This window comes from Myxine glutinosa, chromosome 2 (assembly GCF_964187855.1).
Source record: "Myxine glutinosa chromosome 2, kmMyxGlut1.1, whole genome shotgun sequence".
In the NCBI taxonomy this organism is placed as follows: Eukaryota; Metazoa; Chordata; class Myxini; order Myxiniformes; family Myxinidae; genus Myxine; species Myxine glutinosa.
The window spans coordinates 262,316,458-262,333,392 of NC_136262.1; the positions used below are offsets into that span (position 1 = coordinate 262,316,458).

General features: G+C 48.5%; 1 protein-coding gene across 1 annotated transcript in view; it reads right to left on the reverse strand.

The window, feature by feature from the left end:
* LOC137420589 (uncharacterized) overlaps positions 1–16,935 on the reverse strand; it is a 67,051-nt gene that overhangs the window by 18,910 nt on the left and 31,206 nt on the right. The gene's annotated exons all lie outside the window — the stretch shown is intronic.

Consider the following 16,935-nt stretch of genomic DNA (forward strand, 5'->3'; position numbering starts at 1 on the left):
AAGAAAGTACACCCGTCACAGAGTACATGTAGACCACACACAGCCACAGCCTGAAAAGTGTTTCTTTTGTGACAAACCAGCGGGTACTAATTCTCTGCGAAAAGCTTCCACCTTCGACCTCGATAAACATGTCAGGACAGCTGCCCTGAAACTAGGAGATCAGGCACTTCTTGCTAAACTGAGTGCAGGTGACCTTATAGCACAAGATGCACAGTACCACGTGAAGTGTCTGGTGTCACTTTATAACAAAGCAAGGGCCACAAGCACAACACTGAATGAACAAGATGATATCAATCACGGTATAGCACTTGGAGAGCTAGTGTCCTACATCGATGATGCCCGCACAGATGCTCTTGTGACACCAGTGTTTAAGCTGGTAGACCTAGCAAGACTATACACCACCAGGCTGGAACAGCTTGGAACAGTCTTGACCAGGCGTGTCCACTCCACCAAACTCAAAGATCGAATCATGACATATTTTCCAGACCTAGAGGAGCACATGTCCGGTCGAGATATTCTGCTTGCTTTCAACCAGGATGTTGGCTCAACCCTTCAGAAGGCATGTGATCACGACACTGACAGTGATGGAGTTTGTCTTGCTAGAGCCGCAAATATAGTTCGTAGAGACATGTTGAAAATGAACTCAACATTTAGTGGTTCATTTGAAGCCCACTGCCAAGAACATTCGGTACCTAATTCGCTTGTATCACTAGTTTCTATGATCTTGAATGGTCCTAACATCCAAGAGCAGTCAAGCCACTCGTCGGTATCAACACCTACTCTCACAATCTCACAACTCCTTATGTTCAACAGTTACTCACGCCGCAGAGAGAGTAGCAGTACTACCACGTCCACGAGGCACAGTCACAATCGGGAGACTCCCCTGCCTGTGTACCTGGGCACCCTTATCCACACAAAGACTCGAAAAAGAGACCTGGTTGATACTATGTTCAACCTGGGTCTCTCGATCTCCTATGACAGGGTGCTTAGCATCTCCACAGACTTGGGGAACAGAATCTGCCGTTTCTTCCAAAATGAGGGTACAGTTTGCCCCCCTGAGCTAAAAAGTGACCTCTTCACAACTGGGGCAGTGGATAACATTGATCATAACCCCAGTTCAACAAGTGCCCACGACTCCTTCCATGGCACTGGCATTTCACTTTTCCAGCACCCAAATAGCGATAGCCGTGGAGTTCAACGGGTAAACCCAGATGACACATCAACAACAGATGCACACCTGCCACAGTCATACACCATCGTACCTCCTGTTGTTCTGGGTAAATGTGACCCACCTGTACCCAAGCTAGCGGGTCCCAACAAAAGCAACTGCCAACTCATCCCTGAAGCAATGCAGATTGAGTACAGGTAACTGATTATTGTGTTTGAACTGTGGACAGTTATATGTGTACCTAAATAACCAAGACTTGTTAACTTGTGTGGACTTGTTTGTTCTTAATTGTGTTCATTATCTTGCATTTTGACAGGTGGCTGGAGCAGATGGAGAAGACAGTGCTATCTGACACACCACTTAAGGGAGACGAGACAGTATCATGGGCTGGATACCATGCCAGCAAGCAGTCTATTCCAGAAGAACCAGAGTGTAGTGTGGCCTTAACTTCATTGCTGCCTCTCTTCTATGACCAGGCAAAATCTGTGGCAATGATTCGTCGCTCCATGGATGTCATCAAGAAAGCAATCGATATTCTGAATCCAGGTCAGATCCCTGTAATCACACTTGATCAGCCACTGTACACACTTGCCAAACAGATCCAATGGAGATGGCCAGAAACACACGGAGAAGATCACTTCGTCATGGTCTTTGGTGGACTCCATATTGAGATGGCAGCATGGAAAACCCTCGGTGACCTTCTGGATAGCAGTGGGTGGACAGGCGTTCTGATGCTTGCAGGGGTTGCTACAAGTGGTACTGCTGATTCCTTCCTGAAAGTGACCCATGTGACATGCACACGACGAGCACACCAAGTCACAGCCAGTACTCTCTATCTTCTCCTGAAGGAAGCCTACAGCCAGTACACCAGTGGACTAGATGAGGGACAGGATACGATACCACTAGATGACTGGTGCGGTGAACAAGCCAATGCCAGTCCACAGTTTCAGTTCTGGTTCCTAATTATGCAGCTAGAACTGGCAGTCCTGATCTATGTGAGATCCGTCCGTGAAGGAAACTTCCAACTGTACACTGATGCTCTGACCAAGCTTGTACCATGGTTCTTCGCCTTGGGACATACAAACTATGCCAGGTGGATCCCAGTTCACTTGCGCGACATGGTGACACTTGCAACAAAGCATCCAACTGTATACGCACAGTTTCTGGCAGGAAACTTCACCATGAAGAAGACTACACGTGCATTCTCTGCCATAGCCTTAGACCAGGCACACGAGCAAAATAATGCATTGGTGAAAGGTGATGGAGGGGCTGTAGGTCTTACGGAGAATGCTGCAGCTTTGCGCCGATGGATGGTGTCTGGTCCAGAGATGGCCAAACTGATCTATAAGTTCGAGGCCACAACAGAAAAAAGAATTAGGAAAACTGAACTAAAACACCATGAACAGACAAAGCACACGCAGGTAGCCTTTGCTCGAGATGTGAGAGCACTCACCCATGTCATAGGAGAGATGGGGAACCCATTCTGTGACGACAGCAAAGATCTATTGGTGCTAGACAGCAGAGACCTGGCAGACCCAGCAGTCATCAACACCCTTTACCAGATCGAGAAGCTGGGAAAAGAACAGTATGACACATATGTGAACGAGAGGCTTGTACATCAGACAAAGCCTATCACTGACCCAATAAAAAGAAACAATCTCCCTCTCTTCAGCCGACCCCCAGTCAGAGAGAAGTCAAGAACAGAGTTGAAGGTGGTATCTCTGAAGAATGACTGCGTTCTGTTCTCCAGGCTGTTTATTGCATCCCAGACACGGAATGGAGATCTTGATGAATTATTTGCACATGAAAACCAAGCTTGTCCCCCTGCATTGTCACAAATGGGCAAAATCCGGCTTGGAACCAAGTCTGATCTGGTTGGGTGCTTAGAAGATCTGATCACCTCACGGGAAAATGATGATGTAAGCCCCCCTGTTGAAGTCATGATCCTGGATGGAGCAGCCATCGTGAACATGCTGGCACCTCGTAATGCGAAGACCTTCTCTGAGTATGCATCACTAGTATTCTTGCCATACATCACATCTCAGATACAAAATAAGAGCAGGGTTGATATTATCTGGGATGAATATTTCCCAGACAGTTTGAAAGCCGACACCAGGAAGACGAGGGGTAAAGGCACCAGGAGACGAGTTGAGCCATCTAGTTCCATCCCTCGAAACTGGCAGGCCTTCCTTCGCATAGACGAGAACAAGGTGGAGTTGTTTGACTTTCTAGCAACGAGGATAGCAAACATTGAGACTGACAAGCAAATCGTCACCACAAACCACAAAGAAGTTTTTTGTACACAGCCACGAGATGTTACTGGTCTTTCCCCGTGTAGTCACGAGGAGGCAGATACAAGGATACTACTCCATGTCCAAGATGCAGTCAGACAGGGCTATACCAAGGTGTCAATCCGCACAGTGGACACAGATGTTTTGATCCTTGCAGTGGCAGCAACTGGATATCTTGACATCGATGAACTCTGGGTTGCTTTTGGCACAGGGAAGAATTTCAGGCACTTGGCAGCTCACGAGATGGCTGTGGCACTGGGACCAAACAAGTGCCGAGGGTTGCCATTCTTCCACGCCTTCACTGGGTGTGACACCGTGTCCTGCTTCGGCGGAAGGGGGAAGAAAACAGCATGGGAAACATGGAAAGCCTATGATGAGGTCACCTCAGCTTTCTGCGCACTGGCTGCCACACCAACCATTTCAACTGCAAATGACAACATGGATCCACTGGAGCGTTTTGTTGTTCTGCTCTACGATCGAACAAGCAGCCAGGAACATGTTAACGATGCCCGCAAGCATCTCTTCACCCAGACTGGTAGATCAATAGAGGCTATCCCACCAACGCAAGAAGCCCTCAGACAACACATCAAGAGAGCTGCCTACCAAGCCAGCTTTTGTTGGGGCCAGATGATGATTTGCGCACCTGAGCTCCCATCGCCAAGTGAATGGGGTTGGAAACAGAGTAATAACGGCTGGGGGATATATTGGACAACCCTCACAGAGGCAACTGAGGCATGCCGACAATTGATTAGATGTGGATGCAAGAAGGGTTGCAGGAAACAGTGCAAGTGTGTTAAGGCCGCACTCCAGTGCTCAGCTCTGTGTCACTGTGCAGGGGAGTGCACACGATAGTATACAGGAGGAATAACACACCTGTTACATATACACAAACATGTGGAAGACTGTTTTGTAGACTGTTTTATAGTGAAAGTCACTTCCACAGCGTTAATGTGGCATTTTCACTTCATTTCCATTGTGTTTCTGGAGTTTGCTCAAAATAGCTCAAAAAGTAATTATTTTTGTAAAGAATAAGGACCAAATAAATGTTATGTGAGTTTGTTGACATTTAATTATGATCTTACAACCTGTTTACGTGAAAAAAACATCATAGGTGTGCTTGAGCAATAAGTAAATCTAGTTTTATAGACATCGGTACTGTGTATCTTATTATCCGTAAACGGCCATTTTTAAAATGGCCGCCATTTTGTCCCTAGGAAAAGATTTGAATGCCCCTATATCCAAAAATCTTCCTAGTAGTATGCTCTATCAGTGTTCAAAATTTCATGCTTGTATCACCAAAAGCACAATTTTTTCACATATCTGCTGGGCTATAAGAAAGTGAGTGGCAAGTGCAGTGCTGAGAAGAAGAAGAGGATGATGTGCTTGGATATAAAACACGCAATCGTCGAAAAACATGAGCGAGGTGTCGAGGAGGACGTATATAACAGCAGAGGAGAAGAGCATGCCAGGCCACAATATTGTTCAGAATGCCGGCGATAGCTCGCCTTCTCTTTGTGGAAAACACGGTGAGATCCTTAACATCCAACAACTAATGGGACGCAAACGGGGCGCCCAGTTTAGCGGTACACACATTGATGAATCACCCTGCCTGTGATTCACCCATGACAGGTTATAGCTGGGTCGGGATTCAAACCCAGGCTGGACAGTTTAGACTTTAGAGTCAAGTGTGCGTACCTCCAGTCCAGGCCATCCTGCCAACTTGTATGCTGCATACAGGTGAAATATAAAGCGCGAGATATTTTTATATATACTGTATATTTTAAAAAAAATTGGTGTGGTTTTTGGCGGGCTGGAACGGATTAATAGCATTTCAATGCATTTCAATGGGGAAATTTGATTTGAGATACGAGCAATTTGAGTTACGAGCTCGGTCACGGAACGAATTAAACTCGTAAGTCAAGGTTCCACTGTATATATATATATATATATATATATATATATATATATATATATATATATATATATATATATATATATATATATATATATATATATATATATATATATATATATATATATATATACAGTGAAACTTTGACTTACGAGTGCACCAACTTACGAGTTTTCCGAGATACGAGCCGTCGCTCGGGCGGTTTATTGCTTTGAGATGCGAGCCGAGATCTGAGTTACGAGCTTACGCCACCCGCCACCAAGTGGGTTCCGGTCACGTGGTTATCTTGCCGTGCAAGCATCTCTGCCGTATATCGCTGCTGCTTTGTTTTCGCATTTCGGTTATTTTGGAGCTTACGCCACCCGCCACCAGGTGAGTTCAGGTCACGTGGTTATCTTGCCGTGCAAGCATCTCTGCCGTATATCGCTGCTGCTTTGTTTTCGCATTTTGGTTATTTTGGAGCTTACGCCACCCGCCACCAGGTGGGTTCAGGTCACGTGGTTATCTTGCCGTGCAAGCATCTCTGCCGTATATAGCTGCTGCTTTGTTTTCGCATTTTGGTTATTTTGGAAAATTTCTTAGTTTTAACCATGGGTCCTAAGAAATTGAGTGCCAAGGGCAGTACTGAGAAGAAGAAGAGGATGATGTGCTTGGATATAAAACACGCAATCGTCGAAAAACATGAGCGAGGTGTGCGTGTTGTCGACTTGGTGAGGCGGATGTGAAGGCAGCTGAAGATTTTATTTTAACTTTTGCCGAACTGATAGAAGCCGAACGATACATCCCCCAGCAAATCTTCAACTGTGACGAGACAGGGGTCTTCTGGAAAAAGATGCCGAGGAGGACGTATATAACGGCAGAGGAGAAGAGCATGCCAGGCCACAACTTGTTCAGAGTGCCGGCGATAGCTCGCCTTCTCTTTGTGGAAAACACGGTGAGATCCTTAACATCCAACAACTAATGGGACGCAAACGGGGCGCCCAGTTTAGCGGTACACACATTGATGAATCACCCTGCCTGTGATTCACCCATGACAGGTTATAGCTGGGTCGGGATTCAAACCCAGGCTGGACAGTTTAGAGTCAAGTGTGCGTACCTCCAGTCCAGGCCATCCTGCCAACTTGTATGCTGCATACAGGTGAAATATAAAGCGTGAGATATTTTTATATATACTGTATATTTAAAAAAAAATTGGTGTGGTTTTTGGCGGGCTGGAACGGATTAATAGCATTTCAATTCATTTTAATGGGGAAATTTAATTTGAGAAACGAGCAAATTGAGTTACGAGCTCGGTCACAGAACGAATTAAACTCGTAAGTCAAGGTTTCACTGTATATGTATATATATATATATTTTTTTTTTTTTTTTTTTTTTTTTTAAAGGTTTTTAGAACATTCACTTTGTAAATTTTAGTAAATGTTCCCTTATAAATGATCCCCTGTAAATATCCCCATTATTTGGCTTTATTAAAGATCGTACCCTAGTTAGTCCATGTACAACACGTAGAGCACCATAGGACCTCTCTGTAGTTATCTCATTATTATGTGTTTCAGTTAAGGATCTGTTCACAATAGTTGAATCTGCGTTGCATTAATCAAATAAGATAGGCCCCTTCAATTTCCCCAATCATCTCTCCCGCTCTTCAAAGTGCAGAGAGAGCGGAAGGGCGGCGTTCGCTGCTCCTTGTCTTGATTCGGTTGTTAGCCCCAAGCCGCCATTGAACATGCGGTCTCAAGCCGAGGAAAAAGGGGGCGGGACGCAAGAACAAGGGGTGGCACGTCAACACACCATCAGAGGTGGAGCCAGCGAGCCCTTACCAGCCAACCAGGGCTGATGAAAGACCATCACGGGCGTGGCTCTATGAAGCGCGCATTGATCTTGAAGCACATAATATAAGCGCCAGCACGAGCCTTTTGACAGAGTCGACTTGGGTTGGAGACGGCGCTTGGTGGGGTCTGGCTGAGAGACAAAGCTGTGCAGAGCTCTTTGACTAACTGCTTCGGAAAGCCCGACCGCGTGAAAATATACGTGCAGCTGCCACCGGGTTTCGCCTCGAACCCGGAGCGTGGACTGGAGCCAACCTCGACGCTGTGCATTTGCCCGGACCTTCCTGCCCTGCCATCGGCTTGGACCTTCTCCTCCTTCCAGCCATTCCTTCCTGCCATTCCCTATTCGTGTGAGTCTGTTTGTTCTGTTGGGGCGTTGATAATATAAGACTGTTTTAAGGCTTGCACTGTGTCCTTTTGCTCTTCTTATTCTGTATATTACTTTCGTTTCCTCTTCTTTGGGTTTTTGTATAGAATTAATAAACCCACTCTTTGTTCTTCTTATTTTCTGGGTTTTCTCTTATTCGATCGTTTGCGTCCCTTCTTTCGATTGAGTACCTGTGGCACGATTCGGCCAATGCTATAATCGGGTTTAGTCTCTTGTTAACGGCCTGAGTCGCAGCTTGCTTCGCTCGGCGCATCCAATCATGCTGCGGCCCGGGTGGGAGTATCTCCTCGCTTACGGATTGGTGGTGGTAATTAGGTAGTAGGACGGATTGGGCTTACACCCCTACTCACCACCGACCGGAAGTGACGTCATACCCCCAGGACCGGTCGGACGGCCAGCTTAACAGGACAAGGGGATTAACCTCCCCTTGCTAACGGGAGTGCCGTCCCCCGGATCCATAACAATTGGTGCCAGGAGTGGGATTTGGACACGAAACAAATTTTTAAAAACATCTGAGAAAATTTGGTCAAAAATTTACGAGTGGCCGAAATTTTTTTTAAACGTCTCAATTTTAAAATCATGCCATGGATGATCAAGGCGATCGGGTGCCGGTAGGGGAGAATGAGGGGTTAGAGGCAACCCAGGACCCCAGGGAGGAATTGGGAGAGAGGGAAGAGGAGAGCAATGAGGATGCGGTAGAGGGGGTTGCAGGCACACAAAATGGCGGCGCCTCGCACGTGGCGGCGAGAGCCGCGCCCTTTGTACCAACGGTTGAAGACATGCAATCATTTATGGCTAAAATGAGGCCCTTATGGTCAAGATGAGGGAAGACATGAAAAACGAGCTGGGAAACCAGATACAAAAATGTGGGGAGAGCATAGACCGCAGGTCCAACGGGAAAGGTGCATCAGTACGCGACGAGGTAACGCGACTTGAGAAGCACGGAGAAAGCGAGTTGGAGCAAGGCGCAGGTAACTGGACCGGGGTAGAAATCGCGACCCGGGGTATGGGGAAGCCGGGGACCGCCGAGGTAGGAAAGGAAATTTTATTCGGACCAGCGGTCATCGAGGGAAAGAAAAAAGAAATTCAAATCGAATCAACCGAACAAATAGTAGTGGCAATTGAAATTGGAGAGACCGGGGCTTAGAAAAGCATTCGCGGCAAGAAGAAATGGAAAATGTGCAAAGTCTCAGCTCACACCTTGATGCTGTGCTTAACCCAAATGAAAGTTTGCAGGTGTTGGAGCGAAGAGGAAGAAGCGCCCAGGTGAGTCGGCCTGTATATTTGTCAGGATTCGAACCAGGTTCCACAACTTGAGTTCAAGGAATAACAAGCATTTATTGAAAAACCAATTACACAACCGATATGTCGGGAATCGAACCAGGTTCCACAATTTGAGTTCAAGGAATAACAAGCATTTATTGAAAAACCAATTACACAGCCGCTGTGGAGGGTGAAAGGGATATACAATTCAATTGAACAGCATAGACCCAGACACTCCTAAAGGAACTCGACGAAGGGTGTGTCTTTATATAGACAGGATAATAGAAAAAGTCTCCGCTAACTTTGGCAAGCTTCAGCATGGTGGAACAAAGAGACAGAGTGGGCCTTAACAGCACCCACCCTTGTCCTATCTTATTTGGCATGAGCCAAGGGAAAGATGTAGGAGAAGAGCATAGAGACATTCCCAAGACTTATCTTCTCATGCAGATATAAACCAGGCTTTCTTTCAAGGGCAGAAAGATGTGTTTTCACGAGGGAGTTTAACAGAGCAAGCAGTTTCACTATCTTTCTACATTCCTTGCCACAGTTGGACAGCAAAATATATTGTCAACATTCATCCCTTATCACTCTCTCATCCCCCTTCACACGGCCCCATCCACCCACAGGGTCACCATGACCTAACGGCTGGAACTATCGCGACTGATTCAACTGCACACCAGTCAACACATCCAGGGGGAAAAGTGGGGGTGGGGGCAATAGGAGTGGGAGGTGTAATAAGGGGGGGGGGGCAGTATGACAGAGGGCACAAGCTCACCAATAGGCCGGATCCAAATCCGGACCTTGCCAGCCCTACCACTCAATGCGTCCCGTCGCGAATCAGGGACTCCACAACCATACACAGCAGGTGACCACAACAACTCATCCACCTGGTACCCACTCGACGAACAGGTGACCCGACAATCAAGCAGACAGACAGACAGATGGATAAACGAACCCCCAACGTACTAACAGGAAGGTCTCACAGAGGCCCATTCGATCCACACTGTAGGCTGCCACGATTCTTCCCGCAGTGACACACCACCCCATCATAGTCACACTCAGTCACGCCTGCAGACACAGAGGGAATGACATTTGACACCATAACAGACACCGCAGACACCGCCTTGATCCATACCTGCAAGCGCAGTCAGACACACCCAGACGGACACAGGGGTGAAACCATAACATCTACACCTCCTCAGTGGTGAGGTTATGACCCCCAGCACCACATGTCATTCTTGGCAGATCACCCACCAAAAGATTACTCCAGCCCGCCTGGCCCAGCGGCCCAAACAGACTGGAACTCTAACCACTCTCACCTCTATTCCCACCGCTGCTACCAAATTGGGGTAACAGACGTCTCCGTCCTACAACTACAACATTTGCTTGGGCAACCCCAGCCCATCCTGCCTCTCCAAGAGCTCCGCATCCGGACAGATAGACAGACAGACAACAGAGGCGAACCACAAGCCCCAGAACCCAACCAAACTCGAACTCACTTTCAAAGGACACCACTTCTCCAGACAGGCGCAGTCTAATCCACAGTATCTATATGCCAACCTCTATCTGGAGCCTCACAAAGCCAAAAGTCGGGCATGTTTATTGCATTCCACGCAAACTGCAACCTTCAACCACACGAGGTGCCAGCCACACCTCAACCACGCCGACAGTGCAGCCACCCAGACCCCTAGCAACACGTCCCAACTTTAACACAAGGCCTCCACCACGAACAACAACATCAGGTTGTGGTTAACATCTCACACCAAACCACCTTCCAGTGGAACATTCACCCCAGACCACCACACCTCACCGCAGGTGCACCCGAGCTCGCCCGTCCTCATTTCACAGCCCTTCTTGGGGGGCATGCTCCACCATGCAGCCCGATCTCTACTTGGTGCGCACCTCCATAATCGGCAAGTTCTGATATCCCACATATTGTGCGGGGAGATTTTGCAGGAGGATGTTTGGCGCAAAAAGAATTTTCGCGCGCTTGGGATCGCGACGGCACCCGGGCGCGAGTGAAAGGTCCGTGATGAGATGTAAGAGTGTGAATGAATGCACGACAGAGTGTGATAGTGGGAGTGATTGTGAAGATTGTGAAACAGAGTGTACAGAGTGCGACACGGAGAGTGAGTTGGTTGTGGCGCGTGTGCGGGAGGGCACATCGGAGCGCGTGATGGGGAGTGTTACAGAGGATGTAACCGGAGAGTGTGCACAAGAGTTGGTGCGAGAGTGTGCGGTGATGATTGGGTGTGCAGAAAAGTGCACACCCATGGTGAGTGTTACGGAGGACGTAACAGGGGGAAAAAGGTGTGGAACGGAGTGTGTGATAACAGTGTGTGCGAATGGTGGAATGGATGCGCAAGAATGTGCGCGAGAGAATGCATGGAATGCATGAGAGGCGCTGAGACGCCGGGTTTTGTGAGTGTAAAAGGGGTCGCGTATGCGTGTGAGCATGCGAGTGAAGCATCGACGTTGACCGGGGAAGCGGTTAGGCCGACGTATAGCCGACGCGAGCTCCCAGTCCATGCCGGGCGGTGTGGGCTGTGGAAGCCGGCGGGGATCGGTGTCGCGTCGCTCCTGTTCGGAGTATCGTGCACGATTCGGGCCGGGCCCCGCTCCGCACGGTCGAGTCCGCGCTTTGCCGGGCAAGGCGACCGGCCCGGTTCGAGGGGAGGTCGGAGGGGTCGGAACGGCGCCCCCTTGTGGTGGCGGCATTCCACCCGGGCAAGGTTGGCCCACCGCACATGGGAGCGAAAGGCCCTGCATAGGGATGGTGCTTTGAACCTTGGCCCGACGAAACCTCCTCCCCTGAATTGAATGCCGGACGGACCCAACCGCAGGAGACCAAACCACCCGTATTCATTGCTCGGCTTTGCGAAGCTGAGCTTTGAAAATGTAATGACGTACCAAGAGGCTCAGAATAATGGACGATTAGGGGTAGCAGTAAAAATGATTGGCAGTAATGATTGGCAAATTTGATGGGTAAAAATGATTGGCAAATTTGATTGGGAAAATTTGATGGGCAAAAATTTGATGGGTATATGGTATAGTGGGAGATGCACGATGTGGAGGGATGGCAAATCCACCATCCCTCACATCATAACCAGGGAACATGAGCATTAGTTTATGGGGTTTTGGCTGTGTGAACTAGCCTAGGAGGGTTAGGATAAATTGATAGGAATTTAGAGAAAAATGACAATAGGTAACGTTAGATTTAAGTAGTGACTTTTTGTACAGGTAGTCGGGGACGTAGCGGGGTTAGAATGGTTGTTAACGATGTGGTAGGTGCAATAGTGTAAGGGATGACTGGGGAAGCACTAAGTTAGAGGGGAAACCAGGTAGCCAGATGATGCAGTTGTGTTTGTAGTGAGAGTGATGAAATGAGGAATTGGTATGAAAGTGCACGGTAGTGTTGGTTATGAAATGGGGGAATGCTCGTGAACGATGTGTGTGTGTGAAAGTGAATGAGCAGAGCATTGTGGACATGTGAGTAATTGTCATTGTGCATTGAGTTGAGTGTATTGCATTGAATGAATGAGCCTGGGAGGAAAGGAGGGTGCAAGTGCCACCAGGTGTGTGGGCACAGGTGTGCAAGTGGAATACAGGTGAATGGAGAATGGTTGTGTGGAATAGCTGGTATGGAATGCATGGAGTATGGAATAAATGGACCATGGAATAAATGGAGTATGGAATAACTGGAGTATGGAATGGATGGTGTGGAGCGAGTAGTGTGGAATACGTGGAGTGAAGTGGTTGGTGCGAAAGGAGTGGATGGGGAAGATGGAACCCTTTCACGAGTACCCGGGCAGGGAAGTTTAAAAGTAGGTAGAGGGAGTAGGTAAATTGTGGTTGGATATTGGCATTTGTGGTGCGGGTAGTTGCACAGGAGTGTTGTGTTGGGTGCATTAGTGGAGTCAATTGGCTGGGCGTGTGGCCTGTTAGTGAGTGTAATTGAATGGGCACTCCACCGCTGTTAGTCTGTCGGCCAGGTGAGGTCGCAGGTAGGCTCTGGGAGCCAGTAGAGTTGTTCAGTGGGGCCCGAGGATCCGGAGGACGGACCCGGGTAGCCCGACACAAGAGAGGGCGGTAGTGGGGAGAGCGCCAGAGGGCCTTCCACAGGTATATAGGTTAGGGAGAGGAGCAGGTAAGCTCGGGAGGCAACTGCAGTGGCGGGGGTGTGCAGGTGAGCGGACCTGCTGGGAGCGCCACACGACCCAGCCCGGAAATTGTGCGAAGGCACAGGGTGAAGAATCGGGGGAGTGAGACCCCAAATTGGTGAGCACCTCAATTTGGTCAATGGGAGTTTGGTTCTTAGAACCACATAGTGTAAGATGGCCAATGGTTTGGCAGGGAAAGACCCTGGGTAGAGTAAGTGTGTTAAAGTCATTTAGAAGGTAGTTAGGAGAAAGTCTCTTTGCACCATCTACATCCACTCACCAGGGTGACAGGACTCCACGCCACCGGTTTGTGCAAATGTTTGGAATGGTGAGACGCATCATGACGTGGGGGTGACATTGTGCTTGCTGTTCCATCTCTTCCTCCTTAGGAGGAATTGATGAGAAATTGGGCTTGATGGCAAATTTGGTTAGAGGGATTGTGGACGAATTTGGTATTAGGGGAGATATGGGGAAGATAGGACAATAGAGACGGAATTGCTAAATGTGTAGAATCGTGTAAATACGGGGTAAGGGCAAGGGTAGGGTAGGTGACAGGGGGGGTGATGTACAGTCGGGATGAACTTTCTCCACTCGCTCCCATGCGCACCTCACCTTGCATTACCTTGTTTTGATGTGTACCCTTGCGACCTTGCCCCGATGCTTGCTGTGTCCTTCCTTCCCCACTCACGGCTTGTTCTTTTGGGTCCGGGGGGAGTGCACAGGTAGCCGCAGTTTTGTGCCCGAACCGCCGCTGCACAGCCTGCCTGGACCGGTACACCACCTTATGGACCGCATGACTTGCGGCCTATCACCACCATATGGACCACACATTTCTGTGGCCAAGCACCACACACTTATGGACCCCACATGTTGGGGCCTGGCCCCTCTGCTGGGACCGGCCATGATGGCCAGAGAAAAGTCTGCTTGCGGACCACGGTGAGGTGGCCCCTATGCCATACAGGTGGACCACCCTTAGTTGGCCCCTGTTGGCCATAAAAAAAAAATTGGACGCGTTGTGTGCCTTTTTATTATTTCAAATAGGCCGCAAGCAAAGAAGAGACAACATCGAGAAACATCGGGCCAGCAGAGCAGGAGCTGACAAGACCAAGGTCATCAGTTTGTTTTTTTTGTGATCACATGAAAATGAGCACTGGATGGTGCTTTTCGTGCTTTGGTGAATTGTAATGCTTTTGTGCTCGGGGGTGCACTGCAATATCAATTGTGCATCCCCGGGCATGTGAGTATGGTGTATCGGTGCAGTGTAGTGCATGCTCCTTCCTCTTTCAAAATATATTTTTGTCTCCCAAGACAGGTCCTGGGTTCGCATTGTAAAAAACAAATAGTGTCTTGTAAATGATGCTCCCCACCGGCTAAATGTATAGTTTGAAGACAATTCCATGATTCGGTTAACCTGTGGGCGTGAGTCTGTTAGGTAAGATGCAACGTAGCAGGGGGACATACTTAATTGTTTTAAAACTGTCACACTCAAGGTAAGGTTAACAGTAGAGGGTTACTACACCTGAGTGTCACATTAAGTAAAGTTATTTCGGGCCGGGATGGCCCTGGAGGAGAGACGGGTGCTGTGTTACCGTTTTTAGAACCTTCACTTTGTAAATTTTAGTAAATGTTCCCTTATAAATGATCCCCTGTAAATATCCCCATTATTTGGCTTTATTAAAGATCGCACCCTAGTTAGTCCATGTACAACACGTAGAGCACCATAGGACCTCTCTGTAGTTATCTCATTATTATGTGTTTCAGTTAAGGATCTGTTCCCAATAGTTGAATCTGCATTGCATTAATCAAATAAGATAGGCCCCTTCAATTTCCCCAATCATCTCTCCCGCTCTTCAAAGTGCAGAGAGAGCGGAAGGGCGGCGTTCGCTGCTCCTTGTCTTGATTCGGTTGTTGGCCCCAAGCCGCCATTGAACTTGCGGTCTCAAGCCGAGGAAAAAGGGGTGTGGCACGGACACAAGAACAAGGTGTGGCACGTCAACGCACCATCAGAGGTGGAGCCAGCGAGCCCTTACAAGCCAACCAGGGCTGATGAAAGACCATCACGGGCGTGGCTCTATGAAGCGCGCATTGATCTTGAAGCGCGTAAATAAGCGCCAGCGCGATCTTTTTGACAGAGTCGACTTGGGTTGGAGACGGCGCTTGGTGGGGTCTGGCTGAGAGACGAAGCTGCGCAGAGCTCTTTGACGAACTGCTTCGGAAAGCCCTACCGTGTGAAAATATACGTGCAGCTGCAGCCGGGTTTCGCCTCGAGCCCGGAGCGTGGACTGGAGCCAACCTCGACGCTGTGCATTTGCCCGGACCTTCCTGCCATGCCATCAGCTTGGACTTTCTCCTCCTTCCAGCCATTCCCTATTCGTGTGAGTCTGTTTGTTCTGTTGGGGCGTTGATAATATAAGACTGTTTTAAGACTTGCCCTGTGTCCATTTGCTCTTCTTCTTCTGTATATTACTTTCGTTTCCTCTTCTTTGGGTTTATGTATAGAATTAATAAACCCACTCTTTGTTCTTCTTATTTTCTGGGTTTTCTCTTATTCGATCGTTTGCGTCCTTTCTTTCGATTGAGTACCTGTGGCATGATTCGGCCAACGCTATAATCGGGTTTAGTCTCTTGTTAACGGCCCGAGTCGCAGCTCGCTTCGCTCGGCGCATCCAATCACGATGCGGCCTGGGTGGGGGTATCTCCTCGCTTACAGATTGGTGGTGGTAATTAGGTAGTAGGACGGATTGGGCTTACAACCCTACTCACCACCGACCGGAAGTGACGTCATACCCCCAGGACCGGTCGGACGGCCAGCTTAACAGGACAAGGGGATTAACCCCCCCCCCCTTGCTAACGGGAGTGCCGTCCCCCGGATCCGTAACAATATATATATATATATGTGTGTATATATATATATGTGTGTATATGTGTATATGCAAAAATGAAGAATATTTGAACACAGAGGTAAAGTTCAGCTATCTTTACTAAACACATGTCAATAAACAAGAGGTTGCCTCAATCACAAAAAAAAAAAAAAGCATGAACATCACAAGGGGTGGTGCAACAAGTCACAGCACTGCAACACAAAAGCACGCACCTGAATACAGTCAAAACAAAATGACACAGGAATGGACACAACACTCCGAACAGTCAAGGACAGAATAATGACAGCAGTCCTCAATATCGTGCGTGTCCTCCCTGAGCTGTGATGCAGGCTGTACACCTCTGAAGCATGCTCTGTACCAGGCGTCTGATGCGGTACTGCGGAAGTCTGTCCCTCTCCTCCTGCAATCCTTGAATGAGCATTTGACAATTGACAGCCGGTCGATCTCCTCGATGCAAGACGTCGACCAAGCTCATCCCATAAATGCTCAATGGGATTGAGGTCAGGGGAATGAGGCATCCAAAGCATCACTTCAACACCCTGTTCCTGGAGGAAGTTGGTGGTCAGGCGAGCAGCATGGGGTCGAGCATTGTACTGATGGAAAACTGCGATGTCAGAATGAGCCTGGAGAAATGTCAGCAGATGAGGTCTCAAAACTTCATTGACATAACGCTGATTAGTGAGATTGCCTTCAATGACGACCAGAGGTGTCCTGAAATGGGTGGAAATGCCGGCCCATACCATAACACTGAGTCCTCCCCAACGATGGATCTGGCAAATACAGCATGATGCATACCTTTCCCCACCTCTGTGCCATACCCGTTGATGCTGATCAGCAGCATGGAGGTAAAATCTGGACTCATCGGTGAACAAGACTACACTCCACTGTTGCTGTGTCCAGCGGTGATGCTGCAGACACCATCTTAGTCTGTTCCGCCGATGCACTGCGTTCAACACTGGACCTCTGCAAGGACGTCTTGCCACCAGGCCCCGACTTCTCAAGTGCCTCCGGCCCTCCGCACAGTCGAGACACCGATGCGGTTGTT